We start from the raw sequence: 16,855 nt of genomic DNA on the forward strand, positions 1-16,855 counted from the left end.
TTCCATTAAATATAATCAGCTTCCCGCATTGCACTTTTAAAAGTGGAAAGTCAGGACTGCCCATCACCGCGGGTGAAGAGGAAAGCATGCAACATCCTCATAGGAATACTTTGTATTTTAGCCAACAGAAGTTTCAATATGAGTATTAACCTCAGTGTGTGCCACAGGCAGTGTCAGAAATGTTAGCGACTGTACTGCAAATCAACAAGTGCCTGTGTGATCAAAAATGGGAAAAAAACCCATAAAGTTCTTTTTAGGATGACATAAAAGCCAAGCTAATGGTTTGTAATGGCGCAATGATCTCTGCGCACCAAACAAGGCCTCCTCAAAAGCAGCAGTTAAGATGCGACAAAAACAGGGCACTAAATAGCTGCTGTGCAAACTGCTTAAAGAAGGGATTAGAATAAACTGGTTTAGATCAATCACTTGAATATCTTTATCCTTTTAAAACACCTTTAAGTTCTGCTTTATTATCCTCCTTCTTAGTACTATGCACTTTTCTGGATGCCCATGAGTCACGCTGGCTATGGATGCGGCCAGCTCAATTGATGTTTTTCAGCAATTGGTAGCTTTTTATAAGCCTATGGACCAAATATGTCACACAGATGTCGAGGCTATAAAATGTCCCTCTTGCTTATCTCCTCTCAGCAAAAGGAAGATAATCAGCTCCCTACTCTTGTAAGAACAAAGTGGGATTTTCTTACTTTGTATTATGGTGCTGTCTAAGGCTCCTGGCCAAAATGGTGTGGTGGGCAGTGGTAGGCATTTGTGTGCATCTTTTTTTTTTAATTTATTATATATATATATATATATGCATATATGACTGTGTGCATATATACAACATAAGATCAATAGACTTTAGGCAAAATTTGCTTTCCACTTAGAGAGCTAAGCAAATACATGGAGGCTTTAAAATACCTGAGTGGGCACAGAGGGACAAATGATAGAGGCAACAATTTTATGAATTTGGATCAGTGGTTGGAGAGGCAGCAAAAGGCAAAATGATACTCATCCCTCACCTGAATAGCCAAAATAAAGTTCAGCACAGCTAGCCATAAGAAGAGGTAACTAGAAAGAAAACCTGAAAAAAGGTTACCTTCAAGGCATGGAGTTTCCCACTATTCATATTCCTTTCCAGACCTGAATTCCTGCCCCAACAGTTTGATACCCCCATCTCAGCTTCACAACCTAGGAGAGTCCCTAGTACCAGCTGCTGAACACTGACTACTACCGAACGTGTTTTAAATACCTACACACAAACACGCACACTGGAAGGTGGCTGTGGGCAGAGGGATGGAGAGACATCACACAACTCCACCGTCATTGTGGAAAATACATCATCTGCCGAGCAACAGACCACTGAAGTAGAGACAGTAGAGGGACTATGGTATCTCCTAATTATCCACTTTCAGCAAAAAGCATCTTTCTGCAATTCCCATCAGGGTTTAGTTACTGTGTCAGGATGTGCGGTGCAAGGAGCACCTGTGTGGTCTGTGAGTGATGCCGCACATCCTCAGGTGCTGCAATCACTGGTAGCTCCAGCAACACTAAACCGATCCGCAGCCGCTGTGGCTCCCGCTCAACACCTATAAAACTGTCAGTGTTTATATTTGTCGGGGCATGAAAAGGCGTGACAGGCTTTGATATCAACTCGTGTGTGATATCTGTGAGCAGGGTTGTTATAAAAACAAAGAACAAAGCAAACTTTGCTCTTTTGCAGAGCGTATCTGACAACAATAAATCTATATTTGGGATCTCTTGCAATGACTTGTGAAAAGAATCACAGAAGCGTGTGAAAATGATGAAGGACTAGAAAAGCACAGGGAAAACGCAGAGAAGAAATTCAAAGAAAAAAAAGGATGCTGAAGTGGTTCAAGAGACTTGTCAAAGAAAGAATACAGGATCTAATCAGATACTAAACAGTTTTTAAGTGGAGAATGTGTCTTGTTAAGGAGGGAATGGGCCAGGAAGGCAGGAGAGCCACATCCCATCACTGTCTCTGCAGCCAACACTCAGAGGTATATCTGGGCAAGAGCCCGGCCCCTCTGAAATGGGGCTGGTAACATCGACGCACCTGCCATGAGGTGTTTTTACATCCAAGAATGACAAGCTCAGCCAATTTGGCCCGCTTCCTAGGCAGCTCCTGTCCCCCACTCTGACTGCCCACCGCACAAGCGCTCCTCCCTCCAGCTCACTCCTGTCTCCTCTAACGATGAGCCCATCCACAAAGCTTTGGGCTTCCTACTGAGTTCCCAGCATGAGTCCTTTGAGAACTCACTGCCGTTTTTTCTTACCTCACTGGATTTTCTTCTTGTCTTCTAGTATAAACTGTCAGGAACAGGGTCCTCTCCCAATGACTTTCATAAACACATTTACAAAAAGCCTGCTATTACTGGAGTAACTCCACATGACTTTTTTGGCAGTGCTCAAATTACTCCTGTAAGATCACTTGGTTTCACAAATGTTATTTTCATGCTTACCCATTGAGGATGTAATTTCTAGAGAGCTTTGTCTGGGAGATCTCTTTAAGCAAATAACGTTTTGCTCTGAGTGGCTCTGTGTCTGACAGTGTTACAAGCATCGCAGCTCAATGGCCTGTCATGCCAGAACCGACTTACCTTCAGATTTCAGTAAATTCCCAAATGCTGCCTTCTTCAACACAGATACTCTGCCACAAAGAAACTCTTCCCTTTGCCTTGGCCATGAAAGAAAATCTAAGTTTAAAAAGACAGTCTCTGAGCTGGGTGTGTTGTGTGATTTTAATCAATCATTGTTTCTGCCCTCTACTACAGGTATGGCAGGCAGAGTAACCTGAGAGCTGAAAAACAAACACAAGAAATAAACACAATTCTACTTCTTCAAAGCTAGCAGGGATTTTTCCTTGTTTAGATCTCTGCATTTAATTTTCAATGCTATCTATCTGAGCTGCTCAGCTGGCTTCACATGTCTTGAGTTCCACTCAATTCCCATCAAAACAACAATTTAGGGTGTCCAGGACATGTCATAGTAAAGTGGAAGACAGCTTTATGGTGGCACCTGCACTTTATGTTGTTTAGACAGGCTGCAGACTACCCCAAAAAACGAAAGAATTAACAAAATATGGTCAAGCCTCTTCACACACTCCTTTTTCCTCTGGTTAATTAAAAACAAGACACTATTTAAATCTCATTTCCTTCTACTGGGCATCAGGCAGAGGCTGAAATGAGCAGACCTTCACCAAACCCATTTCAAACACTGATTACTTTTTAATTCAGAACTAAAGATTTTTGCAAATAACTTAGGAGGAGTGAATCCAGTTGTCAAGAGTCTGTTGTCTGGATGGTTTTTATTGCAGTCTAAAGACAAATAAAAGTGCTCCCATTCAGATTACATTCAGAGAGAAGATGCAATTCATGAAATGTAATGAGTTTTTCAGACCTGCAAGACCAAGAACTTGTTTGGTTGGTTTTTCTGTTAATTAAAAAGCCTATCTGCCATTTTGTTGATTTATTTGGTATCCAAGTGCTTTTAAACACTGGCACTTAAATAATATGAAATCCATCTCTACCAGAAACCTTTAGAGCAGATAAGTGCAAGTAAATTACAGCCTTCTTCACAGCATCACAAACTTGAGTAAATACTGGTCATTATAGACTTCATCTAAAGTATCACAACACACTGCAATTTTACCATTTTTTTTCCCTGACTTAACCGAGTTGCCCCTAGCAAATGGATTTATGGTTAGAAGACTTACATAGTAGAGAAGATTTCAGTTGTTTTGTCACTGAGTATCTGCAGGTGAAAAAGGCCAGTAAGTTTGATGAGACAGTATACAGTCCCCAAATATACAGTAGCATTTTTCAGCTCCTATTGAGAATTTTGCTTCCTTTAGGAACTAACTGACGTGTAGCATTCATTGCTACTTTAAATTGACATATCACAGCAGTAATACAAAGATATGGCAGACGAAGGCTTGCTAATATACAGCTCTAGCTGCCCTAACCAGTCCTTCAACTTTGAATGTTTTCCCACAGTGCTTGGTCTATGTAAAAAAAATCCCACCTCAAACAAAGTCCATGAAATCAAGATACTGAACAGCTCTGCTATGAAAGTGCAAAGGCAATATCAAGAATAAAGATGGTGCACTGAACACTAAATAATGACCGTATTTCTTTTTATCACCACAGAAATTGTCTGCAAAACATCTGTAACTGGAGGGCTGCTTCTTTCTCCCTTAGACTTGAGTTTCACCCCTGACAGCATCGGAGGGAGATGAAGCCCTCACATACTAAGCCACGTCCGTGCCCTTAAATACCTTACAGGGACCTTCAGGCCTGCAGAATACATCACCAAGGTGATCAGAGGAAGGTCTGCTCGGAAAACCAGCCTCCATGGTAGCTATGGATTTGTTTTAGAGACTGCTTCCTGGGAAGAGGCCCCACAACTATATAGAGCACTATCTTCACATTGAACAGCTTTTTTAAACCAAGACAAGCTGCATGTTTATGCACAGGCATTAAAAGGACACAGAGAATATAGGCCATGTGAGCCAGGCTCACATGAAGCTGAGAGTCTGGTAATCAGACCCCTGACTGAGTTGATCACAAGATCCAGGAGAAATAACCAGGGGTTGTCATTTTGCCCAATGCACCATTAGGCACCATCTCCATAAACGCATTCTACCTTATGTCCGCCACAGGGAAGGGGAACGCTTTCCTCTTAGTCGTCTCTCTGTTTGATGAACTAATGGCCCACTACTATCAGCCAGCTGAAAGTTTAGCAAAGCTTAAAAGGAAGAAGAAACAAAAAACGATTTGCAGCTGCTCTTAGCTGTTTATTAGTACTGGTTCAAGAATTCAGTTTTGTGGAGTTTATATTCCCTGAATAGGAGGTGGCAAATAATTTTCATGCTGCTGGCCCAGACGATTATTTTGAGAAATGCTGGGAAGTTGGGTTTCAGCCCCAAAAACAAGCATGGGGATGTATAGGAGGATACTGACCCTGCTAGAAAGAATTCACAATTGCTAAATGTAGATCAGCAATCACAGATGGTGAAAAGCAGAAAAAAACCCCTACTAGCAAAGTCAGCAGTGTAGTAGATAGACATGTTTTCTTCCATCTCTGTTTTGTTTTTCCTTATATTAAATATAACCTCAAACACCACGTAATACAGCACATGGCATACCCATCTGCTACCAACACCTCTTACTCTGAAAATACCCATGTCAGAAAACCAAGAGCGGAGACCACTTTCAGAAAGAGGCACCTAATTCCCATCAGCAACTTCCAGCAGCTTTGTCAGTCACAACAAACTCCACAGTCCCTCCTGATTTCCCACAAAAGCTGTGCTCCATCCCCTCCTGTGTAATCCCACATGTGCTGTCTGCTCTTCTCCCCCATTTCCCCACTGTCCCCTCTCCTGCTACCGAGAGCTCCACTCCTCCAGGGATGTCCACAAAAACAACAGGAAGATGCCTTCCACCGATCCAACACTGTCATAGGGGTGCCCTGACTTATTCCAAGTCATGCAATAGCTAAAAAAGCATGCAAAACAAGGAAACAGTAATTAGCATCATACTTGGGGAGTGTTTAAGACAAGAATACTTCTAGTTTTGGTGTTCGCACACACATTTCTTCATTGTGCAGTTACTAAAAGCTCTGGATCATCAGACTGAACTTGGATGCGTTCCTGGTCTCCATTTTGCTCGCTGTAAAACAATAAAGGACAATCAACAGTGCCAGCCTGTCAACAAACTGTACTTTGGGCATCCTTTATGTGCACTTAAAACATCTGGGGAGATCTATCAATGACCTTTAACCCTGCGGAGAATAAATCTTACTACTCCTGCTGGGCTGCGTGCTAATGCTGCTTTGCAGAGGCGCTGCCCCAGGAAAGAGAGTATCTTCTGCAAAGCGATGAAGCGCCTTGGCTCGAGATTCAAAAGTAGAGCTAGTGAGAAAGCATGATGAGCAAGGGGAAAGGAGAAAAGCTTACTGCTAAATAGCTTTCCAGAGAAGCATGAGAGTAGGTTTCAAGCTACTTTCAAGCTAATTGTCTATGGAGACAAACTGTTTTCCTGCAAACACCCAGGTAAATAGGACTGTTCACATCCAGAAACTGAGGGCATCATTACCCAAGGATCAAGCATTGTACAAGGGGTATCGCTCGCCTTTATAATGGCCCTAGAACCTTCTGTATTTTTATTTGCAATTTTTCTTGTGTAAGCTATACTGGTAGCCCACCCTGAGGCAGCCTGACACTAAAATATTTCCTTAGCTTTTAACATGTACAAAATGTAGGAAACTGTGTATGCTTCTACAGTTGCTTCAGTTAGAGAGTCAGAAATCCTACAGAACCTAAAGAATTTACCATAAACAATTCAGGGCAAATTTTAAAGACTAAATAAGGGAAAAAGCATGCATATTTTAAAAGATACAAAACCACAGTCAATACAATTACTCTTTGTTGATCTCTTACTTGTCAAGAAAGAAAAAAAGAAAGTCTTTTGATACAAGAAAAAAAAAACCTTCCAATTCACTTTTTTTCCTTTCTTGCTAGTATTTGGGAGGCACAACGGGAATAGTGCACTTTTTTTTTTTTTTAGAGGAACGAATAGCTAGTAGAACTGAACACAAGTTCACAGAACTACAACGTAAAATTTTTTAAAATTGTTATACGCTAAGAAATTTTGGATTCCCCATTTGTAAGGTTAAGGTTACAAATGACAGCATTTTATGTTCCTTAGATTTTGGAAGTCTGACTTGGACATCAGAAACTCCCAACATAAAAGCACGCTGGTAGGAGAAGACGAACTGCGCTCAGGGCACAAATCAATCCTTTGCCAGAACCAGGGGCTGCAGCCTCACCGACCCACACGCAGGCACAGCTCCCCCCTAAATGTGCCCCACCACCAGGTTCATTCCCGTCCCCTCCTTGCTGCGCAGATCCCACCAACACAGCCCACGGTCCACCTCTCAGCCCCTTTCCTTCAATAGTCTAGAAAGGCAAACCTCACTGTTTATTTCCACAGCTAGGTTCTTAACAACACTTGTGTCTTCTTAAACAAGACCAGACCCCAAAATCTGATACAGATATTGAACATCATACCACAAACAAGACAGAGGGTATAATCTGCTGCTAAATAACCGCTTGGCACTCCCATATCCCCCATGCTGAGCCTGTTTGACTCAGTGGGGACCCACTGTGGCTTCAGGAAGTCCAGAGGAGGTAACAATATTTTCCTGGGATGGAGCAGCTGCCTTACAAGGAAAGGCTGAACAGGTTGGCAATCTGCAATCTGGAGAGAAGGCTAAGGCTCAGGCTTGGTGTCATCAGGACGGTGAATAAAATGAATGCAGAACTGTTTTCGCCAAACCCCACAATATTACATGGCGGGCGGGGGGACGGGGGGGGAGGGATGATAATTAAACAAAAAAAACAAAAAACAAAAAAACCCATAAAATATTAGTGAAAATTGTAGCAGATAGGTTTAACATTGAAAAAAACCACTACTCTTCCCTGTGGGTTGGGAAGATTCAGAGCCCGCTGCTACCAAACACATCAGTCTGTGGAGATGATGATGCTGTAGCTTGCCTGAAAGCCATATAAATTGAAGTAACATTTACTTACTAGTTACATATTTAAGTTTATTGTTGGGAGGTTTTGTTTTAAGATTACCTTAATGGAAGTTTATTGAAAGTGAAGGACTTCAAATATAGGGAAACACAACTCCCCCAATACGGAAAGGTATAATCAAACCTTTAAAATGAATCCACTGTAACTCAGAATACAACCTTGAATTATGAAGGGTAAAAATACCTTTAAAAACTACACTTTTATGGACACCAGGAAAGGCAGCATGGGGTGATTTCACTACATCAAGCATGTTCTAAAGTGGCTATACAGAACAAAAGCGGATGGTTGCTTTGGTTCTGAAACAAATATTGATCAGTTCTGTCTTAGTACCAGGCAGCTTTTTGTTCCCCAATTAGTACCAGGAAATAGCCTAGAAGAAGAAACTTTTATGTATTGGTGAGTCAAAACAAGACCCTGTGCAGCCTGTTGCATTTTAATCTCAGAAAAGACCGTGTATTGCTGAGCCCATAAATTAATATAAATGGCAAATAGTGCTATTGCATTCTCTTGTTTATCAAACTCTGCTCAAACCGAAGGTTTACTATCATTAGCAAAGTTCAGTCATCTCATTTATCAAAATTGCTCTAGCCATATTTCATGCATCAGTAACATTTTCAGAGACAAGAATAAAGGGGATAAAAGGAAGCTCTTGTGAAGTAATTATTTTACAGCTGCTTTTAATATTAACTACATTTTCAAGGGTTGCATGGAGAAACTCATCATCTACTTATAAATGTGTTTAACTGTGATGGTTTCTCAGATTATCCAACTCTGTAATTAAAACAACATGAAAATATCAACAACATTATTTTCAGAAGCATTTAAAAACAACTCAAGTGCTTCATTTCCCCTGCATGACAATCATACTTCTTCTCTATCAGACACAACAAATATTTTATTCTGAGCTCTGGCAAACATGTCTATACAGTTTTTAAATGTGGATTTACACTGAAAGCTTTTTCCTGTAATAAAATGATTTCATACTCTTGAATTTTACATAACATCATGTATCTGAAGGAGAGGAAAGTTATTCTCTGCAACAGGAACATGAATGCAGACATCATCCAGGGATGAGCAGATACAGCTTAGGATCTACCTGGCTCTCCAGAGGGCAGCCAGGTACCTGGCAGTACACACACCTACATCTGGGCTGAATCGCTCCCTCTGCTCCAGCTTTACCACGTAGCAGATCAGTATTAAAATTGCACAGGATGACCAAAACGCTCCAGGTGTTACGGGAGCTGCTCCTGCCAGTGTGTTTGACAAATGCTCTTCAAGAATTTTTCTGGGCTGAATAGTTTTACAGACCTTTATTTCTCCAGGTATTCAACGTCATTATAAAATAAAACTAGTGTTCAAGATTTCTCCGTGCTCTATTTGCAAATTTAGCTGCAACAAGCTTTCAAGTCCCATTCCTAAGGATGTCTCTTAACTTAAAATGATTCACAACTTTTCCAGGCTCTGTTTCATTACACCTTTTCCAAAGCCTTAAAGTAGGTGCTGAAGGAAGAGTTACAGAAAATGACTAATCCAAGACTAAAACCTTTGAGCTATTCTGCAATTAACTAGGAAATAATCTACATAAAGAGAGGAAAACTAAGACATTAATCAGATGGTGCTGCATTTCCTACTCTCTTTCCAACACACTGGCATGCGCACCAAAATACTGTACTGAAGAACTTTCTCTTCAATTTTGCAGAAATTTTATCTTTCATAGACTCCCAATACAAGCCATCAACCACGCTTCAGCATCTTCCTTCCATTCCTGCTTCCAAGACAGCTTGTAGTGTCTTCACAGAGCAAAGCGACTCAGCTGGCACCAAAAGTCATCACTGCTTTCTGTCTCTCTGATCTAATGAGCGCTGCTAGAAAAGACAGCTCACATCGATGCCTCTCCTCCAAAGCATCTGCAGGTGAGCCAATAAAGATAATAGCAATATTAAACCAACTAAAAAGATCAAGGGGAAAACTCTGGGTATTGGCTAAGCACTGTGACAAAGCTGATCTAGAATAAGTTCAATAGGGGAAAAACCAAAAAGACAAACGTTCAGTTTAAAAATAAGTAAAAAAAAAAGAAAAAAAACAATTCCAGTCAAACGCGCCACAGAAAACTGAGCCGTTAAACTGCAACACTTTCCATCCTGAAAAGACTAACAAAATGCTGACAATGCTAAGGGCAGGCAAACTAAACAAACTGTATTGTTAATGACAAAACAAACAAACCAACCCCAAAGAAAATGAAAAACAAAACCCAGTTTATTTTAATTAAAAGCACTAATTAAAGACTTTGAGAGGGCAGATTTTCTCAAGAACAAAGGCTCAAACTCCCCAACTACAAGAGCATTTAAAGAAGCAGCAAGCAACCACTAGGGATTTCTTGTTTTCACTAACAGCTCAAATCAAAGAAAGAAAAATCCACACTGACAATTCCTGGAGGCAGGGCCAGTGCTTTATAACCCAGCCAAGCCACATAGCAGCAGCACCCATCCCTCACTTCTTTTTCAGCTCAAATTGCAGTTGCTCCTAACCCAGGAACTGAAACACAGTAGCCTTCAAATTAATATGTTGATCTAATGAAATGGGAAAGATAAAATATTTCTTCAGAGAATCAAATAAAATCTTGCCACAGCTTACACCTTCCTTATAAATAAGTAATTTTTTATTTCAGTCTCATGATTCTTAGGAACTGGATATATGGGACTTTCATTCAGAGCTTTTATGTTACAAACACCGAAAGGGGCAAAAAAAAGAACAAGAAATGAAACTTTCAAATTTTGGGTCATACTGTTTAAGTCAGAGTAAGACACTACCTCTCCTCCTGCGTTACCAGGGGTAGAAAATGTCGTGTATACCAGAAAGCATTTCTTTCCCAGATAGGACTGGTAGCTTTCAGAAAAAAAGACTTTTCAGTGGTGAAAGCCCAAGTCACAGAGACGCTTCAATGGATAGAGTTCCTCAGACTCCTGAAGCAGTAAGGTTCAAACCCTCCCGTCCAAAGAATCCTGAAATAATAATCAAAAGCCAGTATGTCCACAGCTGGGGGGGGGGGGGGGGGGGGGGGGGGGGGGGGGGGGGTTGGAGAGGAAGGTCATACACAGAAATGGGAGAAACAAAGCATATGCAACACAGTTCTGCAAGCTCACAACCTCTTGAAAATGCAAAGCAGCAAAGTGCTGCTTACAACAAGTAGCCCCATATCTGCTCCTCCACAGCCTCATTGCTCCCTGAATCAGCTTTCTCCATAAGACCATCAGCATCATTCTCACTCATCATTAGAAAACATGGCTCTTTGCCAATTATTTTTTATTGTACCTCGCTTGCAATATTTTCTCAGCTTCGTTGCGCTGCTAGAAACCAGCTGAAGTTCACATGATTGAAAATAATAAGTCAAAACAAAGGACAGGTTAAGCAATAACCCTAAAGCTTTTGTACAGATCGTCACCTGCTACACTGTGGAAATGTTAGCGATGCCACGGCTCTCGTAATTCATGTGGTGACATGAATCTTGAGGCACCAGAACTGCATAAAGATTAAAATAAAAATCACCATATTGGAAGGAAAACAGTTTAAGCACTGACTTGATACTTAACCGCAGCCAAAACCAAACTGATATTCTTTTGCTCAGTCATTTTTCCATTTCCCATATTAAAACGCGGTTCAAAGGAACAGGCTGCCTTGGCTGGTTTCTACAGTCAACAGCAAGCTGCAGCACTTGAAATGTCCCAAACTGTACCAGAATTTGTCCATCAAGTAGATAGCCTGGCTTCTGGACCTTCTTATTTTCACTCAGAATAGTCTATGTGTAGAGGAAGAACGACAACACACAATTTCACACCAGGGCTGTCAGGTGCCTGTGTGCCACTAGGCAGGACACAACAGCGTGCCCAAACTCGGACTGAAACTTTTCCTGGTGGGTCATTCCCACCTGCATCATGCCACTGTACTCCTTACTATTTAAAAATAACTAATCATCCAGTAAGTATCAACACAGCCCATGATGAATCCTTCAGTATTTCCTCTTTTTTGCCCTGCTTCCTTAACCAGCTCTTATATTTGCCTTTGACAAGCCTGTTGACATTTCAGGTACACAATGAACTCAGGTGTTGTATCAATTTTTCATTTTGCTCTTCCCATCTCAGAATGTTCTCTTTCATTAGACTGTCTCTCGGTTAAAATTTCGCTGCCCTGTGCTGCATGGTTAGGACCACCCGGCCCTCTGCTTGTGTCTCCTGAGCCACGGAGACGCCATACTGAAGATGCTCCTGCCTACTGAACAAGAAGAGAGGAAAAAAAGTTCTGCTATGTTTTGTCCATTGTCCTCAACATCATTTTCTCTTGTTGTCTTTCCCTTAGAGCAATAATCCAATTCGACTTTGTCACATTACCTGGCAAAAACCGTAAAGGTCAGAGAAAAATATAGGCAGTGCAAGGGAGTGTTTAAATTACTTTCTCCAAGGATATATCCATTTATCTCCTAGCAGGCACACCAGACTGATCTGTAACCTGATCATCTCTGGCTTGGCCAACCTAGGGTTTCTATCTGTAACATCAGAAAGGTTTTGATCAAATGGCTGAATATCTAATGTCAACTTCTTTCCAACATATGTGATTGTTTTAAGAAGGTCTGAGCAAACTTTACACTAGGTCCCATAACTGTTAGAAGAGAACATACGAAGGCAACATCCTCCTCAAAGGCTTTTAATGAGTCTCTGCAGTTTTCATTGGCAACTGACTGTTGCCCTATTTTTCCTTGCAAATTATCCACATTACCAAGCTCCTTGTAAAGTTAGGGTAACTTCTGGGGCTGCAGCTAGCAAGCTAGGGAAGTATTTCCATAGGACTCCATTAAAAAAACAGTGGTGGAAATTCAAACTCATCCAAGCTTGGCAATAAATTGATAAACTACTGCCTTAATCACACTGTGCAGCACCAAGTTTTGTACAATTAGCACTGCTGATAAGCAGAGGAGCTTGAGCAACTCTTGTGCTGGCTTTTGAGGAGGCAACCTTAGTTTCACCAGAAAAAATATTTACATAACTTACAGTTTAACAACTTCAGCTTGTCTTTTCTTTTTTTTGCTGATAATATTTTCCTAAAAACATGGGAGTGGTGTTCAGTATAACTCTACTGAAACTGGCAGCCTTGTATCGAGATGTTTTTGTGGGAAGTTTTTATCTGAATTCTGGCCCTGAGAGAATATAATTTCAGATGCTAAGGCCACCTCTCAAATAAATATAATATCCTTACTGCATGAAGAATCCATTCCTTTCACAAAATCAGTGCTCTGTAACAATACTATTTAACTCTGCGCCTGAGATTATTCTTTAAGAGGAATGAGAACTACTGCACTATATTAACAGCAGATAAATTTTGACTTACTAAGAAGGTATTTTGTGTTATCAAATGAAGAATTACAAAGTTTTATAAACAACTCGAATTCAACTGGGGTGGGTTTTTTGTCTTTTGGCGGTTTTTTTTCGGACATCTCATAGTTCCTTCTACCACCCATGTTACTAATAAGCAAAACCACATTTGAATTTTAATACATTTTTGCTTCTTTCAGACTCTTACGATAACACACCTGGAAATCCTGTTTGCTTGGCAATGAGCAAGACAAAAACCTTCCTTGGTGTACAGGAAATATTCCTAATTAATGGAGTCTACCATTGAGCTGGGTGGCTTGGGTAAAGCCAAGGTGCACCCCCACGTCTCTTGTCCAGCCTCCTGTACCATCGTTGGACTCCCGCCCTAATGCTATACCCACGGACAGGAAGAGAAGGGCAGCAGGCTCCTAATCACAGCAAGTCACTCATGGGCCGATGTTTGCCTTGGTGCTAACAGGCAACCAAGGCAGAGTTTTCAGGGGTGCCAGCATTCAGTCTGTTAACCTATATAGGTGGTGGTGACTTACACAGAGAAAGTAATCAGCCAGAGCGGAGGTAAATGAAAACAACAACAAAACCGAGTGTTATTTTTAATATTTGGATCATACGCTGAGTCGTCGACGTTTTTTCTGAATGATCTGAAAACACAGCTTACTGCCTTTACTATTTTAAGAAACTAAACTAGCATCCTCAAAGAGACGACAATAATAATTTGAGATATATAGGTAAACAGGTGTATTTGGAGCATACGACTCTCCCAGGGGGATTAGAGACATCATTTTAGGTGTGACATAATTTATCCATAATGAGTGGAGTTTTCCTTATTCAAATGCAATGAATTTAATTATTTGTTGGAATTGGGGAGGAAGGTCTGTGATTCTGCTTTAAATTGCAAGTAGCATCCAGTTTTGCACGTAGGCATCTGAAACTCTGGATAATCAACACAGACAGAGGAAGAAATTAGCTGCTGATTTGGATTTCTCTGTAATGGAAGCTGATTTGTGAACACCAGCGCTTTAGAAAGCCGTGACAGTGACAATACTTGGAGCATCAGACTGAACAGTCTCCACCAGCAAGAACAATTATTCTTTCTGTAATATCTGGAAACGTAAAGCAAAAGCTTCAGAATAACCAAAAAAATCGTATGTCAAAAATCTGTAAGCAGTTATCTTAAAGATGAGGCCACATGTCATGAGATGTGGCCCTACCTTCCTCAGTGCTTCTGAACACTCAAGGGTATGGTCACTCTTTCTTCCCATGTCCTGGTTAAACCCTATCCTGCTGTTATTTAAGACTGCAATAATATTGGAAAAATATTATAACAATTCCCTTGGGACAGGCTTTCAAAAGACCTGCGTTGTCTTATTAAAGAGGTCATACTGAAACAGGAGTCAGATGAGAATAATTAAATTTTAAAGTCTTCTAAACTATTTTTAAAAGACCAAGTCCTTCCTACAGTGATTTATCCCTTTAAGTTTGCAATCTCCTACAGAGCGAGCACCAGTGGAAGAGCCTATGTAGACTAATGCAGTGAGTAATGACACTAAAAACTTTATTATTTACAAAGCCAAAGCAAGAATACACATACAAACGAGTTACAGCAAGAGATGTCAACACAGCAGACGCACCATTAAGGCCCAAAGGCAACACTGAGCATCACACTACCATAATGCATCCTTCATTCAGTCTTTGCTGCAACTTCATTTTTCAAAAAGAAATACTTAACATCTTTATAATGAAGTACTGGCAGGCACATCAAAAAAACACTTCTGACACTCTGGCGGTAATGGAAATCTATCTCGTGAAAATTGGGAAGCCCTGACTTAAAGTGTTTCTCTAAATGAAAGTTGGATGATGTCCCTTGACACATCTTCACCATCCCCAGCATCTATGTTGATGGGGTGTCTATTCTCATTACAATCATCAATTGTTCATTTCTCCTGAAATAAACCTTGTAATGATCAAAGTTATCATAAGACTTAATGGAATATTTACTAGCATTTGTCTTTCTAGAGATTTACGACATTTATTTATCATTTAGCCAAAAGAACAAACAAATGTTTGAAGTTGTTTATTAGCAGCAGCGACAACAATTAAGTCAATAATATGCCCTAAATTGATCTGCATACCTCTAAGACCTCTGTTCAGTTAGGTCTAGCTGAAACAGTTCCCCAAAGTCAAGCTGTGACCTTGTGTGCCACTGCACTTGAAAGGATATAAAGCCTATTACAATCACAACTGCTACTTACTCGTGCAATAATGAGAGAGAAAATACCTAAAAGTCACTCGCTGGCATTGGAAATAAGATTACATGCCCGACAGCTGCCAGCAGAAGAAGGTGTGTAATTATCATAATTTTATGATGCCGGTGGGAAAGGACTAGACCGTAACAACAAATGCAGACACCTCTTTCTTGAAGAAAGATATCTCTGAGGACAGTTGTAGAAGTGACCTTACTACTGCCCCCAATTTAACCAGGAAAAAAGGATTCGGTAAAACTAAGTGTCAAGTGGCAATCTGGAGGTTTGCTCAAGAGGCGAGACTTAGTACGTGAAAAAGTGAGTAACAGCAAAACTGATAGTAAAAACTGCTGCCAGTATTATTTCCTGTTGGAGTCACTTGTACAAGCAGGTTGAAAATGGACACAGGAACAGTGTGACTATGCAGGATTATACGATGCAGTGCTCGTGGTACTGGAGGATCAGGTGCCCTTTAGCTCTGCATTTCTAAGGGCAACTAAGCAACATTCATCCCCTCATTTCTTTTTCTAGGATTTGACCATCTCCCCTCTTTCTCTGCTCCTTCCAACTTTCTGTAACTGTATTTATCACATAAGCTTGTAGCTTATCTGAATTCATCACCATCATCAATCCTCCAAACCTTTAATGGGTCAGAAAAACAAGCTGTACATGGAAAATGCACCTAGAGGGCAGGAAGGTATAGGGAGGAGAGGGTGGATCAACACGTGCCTCCCACCATTCGCACCCATGTTCCCGTTGGTTCCTTGGTGGACTAGGAGAAAGGAGATAAAGCATCTCATCGAAGAGCAGCCCAACACACTGTCTGAAGGAGCCTGGAGGTCTCTGGGGCTGGGGCTGTCCCCGTCAAGCTAGGCACGAATTGTACAGTTAGCACATTTGCTACATCATTTGGGATTACTCCAAAGTATTTGCTAATAATTTAGATTACTCTGAAGCATGAAATGTGCTACTGATGAACATACTATATCATAGCCAAGGATTTACCTGCAATGAAAAGTACTTGTAAAAAGGCAAGGTTTGTGCACGTGAAAATAGAGTACACCAGTCAAGTTCTTCAGAATGATGTAGAACACCATGTTCTTCACAAAAAAATCTAGTTATCTTTTCCCATTTTGTCATTCCTGCCCGTTTGTTCTTTTCCTCTTTCTCTCTCTTTTTGAACCAAAATTAGGTATTTCTAAAAGGCTTTCTTCTGAACAGGGACTCACATGCCTCATTATTTTGGTACCGCTTGTTTGTCTTTTTATTATTGTATCCCATCTGTACCCTTCTAACTTTTCCCCTACAGTGTCTTTAAGCCACAGAACTATTTATCATCGCCTATAAAACCTCTCTGCTTAAGATGTCACCATAAACTTTTATCCTCAAGATCAAGGAGGACTGTGATATCATATATCTCAAATCTCAACTATTAATCTGAATTTAAATGAAAACATATTTATGTTTTATCACATAGCAATGTGATTTTTCCTCTACTTATTGTGCAATCCAGGCTTTTGCCCAGAACATTCATAAAATAAACCAGATTACAGGATAAGTGCTGGAGACTTAAGAGTAGGGGATCAGTGCCATCCAGGTTTTTCGTTTAGCCAGTT

General features: G+C 40.6%; 1 protein-coding gene across 2 annotated transcripts in view; it reads right to left on the bottom strand.

Moving 5' to 3' along the window:
• The window catches only part of PRKG1 (protein kinase cGMP-dependent 1), a 527,620-nt gene that overhangs the window by 314,260 nt on the left and 196,505 nt on the right, over nt 1-16,855 (bottom strand). The window lies entirely within an intron of this gene.

The sequence above is a fragment of the Accipiter gentilis genome, chromosome 9, assembly GCF_929443795.1.
Source record: "Accipiter gentilis chromosome 9, bAccGen1.1, whole genome shotgun sequence".
Taxonomy (NCBI): domain Eukaryota; kingdom Metazoa; phylum Chordata; class Aves; order Accipitriformes; family Accipitridae; genus Astur; species Astur gentilis.